This window comes from Bison bison, unplaced genomic scaffold, assembly GCF_000754665.1.
Source record: "Bison bison bison isolate TAMUID 2011002044 unplaced genomic scaffold, Bison_UMD1.0 scf7180017864466, whole genome shotgun sequence".
NCBI lineage: Eukaryota > Metazoa > Chordata > Mammalia > Artiodactyla > Bovidae > Bison > Bison bison.
Genome location: NW_011495027.1, coordinates 10,147,658 through 10,148,627, shown reverse-complemented (window position 1 = coordinate 10,148,627; position 970 = coordinate 10,147,658). Strand labels below are relative to the sequence as shown.

The window sequence follows — 970 nt, the reverse complement described above, 5'->3', positions numbered from 1 at the left end:
TGACCTGCATACAGATTTCTCAAGAGGCAGGTCAGGTGGTCTGATATTCCTATCTTTTCAGAATTTTCCAGTTTATTGTGATCCATACAGTCAAAGGCTTTGGCATAGTCAATAAAGCAGAAATAGATGTTTTTCTGGAACTCTCTTGCTTTTTTGATGATCCAGCGGATGTTGGCAATTTGATCTCTGGTTCCTCTGCCTTTTCTAAAACCAGCTTAAACGTCTGGAAGCTCGCGGTTCATGTATTGCTGAAGCCTGGCTTGGAGAATTTTGAGCATTACTTTACTAGCATGTGAGATGAGTGCAATTGTGTGGTAGTCTGAGCATTCTTTGGCATTTTTTGGGATTGGAATGAAAACTGACCTTTTCCAGTCCTGTGGCCACTGCTGAGTTTACCAAATTTGCTGGCATATTGAGTGCAGCATTTTCACAACATCATCTTTTAGGATTTGAAATAGCTCATCTGGAATTCCTTCATCTCCACTAGCTTTGTTCGTAGTGATGCTTCCTAAAGCCCACTTGACTTCCCATTCTAGAATGTCTAGCTCTAGGTGAGTGATCACACCATCATGATTATCTGGGTCATGAAGATCTTTTTTGTACAGTTCTTCTGTGTATTCTTGCTACCTCTTCTTAATATCTTCTGCTTCTGTTAGGTCCATCCCATTTCTGTCCTTTCTTGAGCCCATCTTTGCATGAAATGTTCCCTCGGCGTCTCTAATTTTTTTGAAGAGATCTCTAGTCTTTCCTATTCTATTGATTTCCTCTATTTCTTTGCATTGATCGCTGAGGAAGGCTTTCTTATCTCTCCTTGATATTCTTTGGAACTCTGCGTTCAAATGGGTATATCTTTCCTTTTCTCCTTTGCTTTTCACTTCTCTCCTTTCCACAGCTATTTGTAAGGCCTCTTCAGACAGCCATTTTGCTTTTTTGCATTTCTTTTCCATGGGGATGGTCTTGATCCCTGTCT

General features: G+C 40.5%; 1 protein-coding gene across 1 annotated transcript in view; it reads left to right on the top strand.

Annotated features, from left to right (window-relative positions):
- The window catches only part of GLMN (glomulin, FKBP associated protein), a 44,868-nt gene that overhangs the window by 6,693 nt on the left and 37,205 nt on the right, over positions 1–970 (top strand). The window lies entirely within an intron of this gene.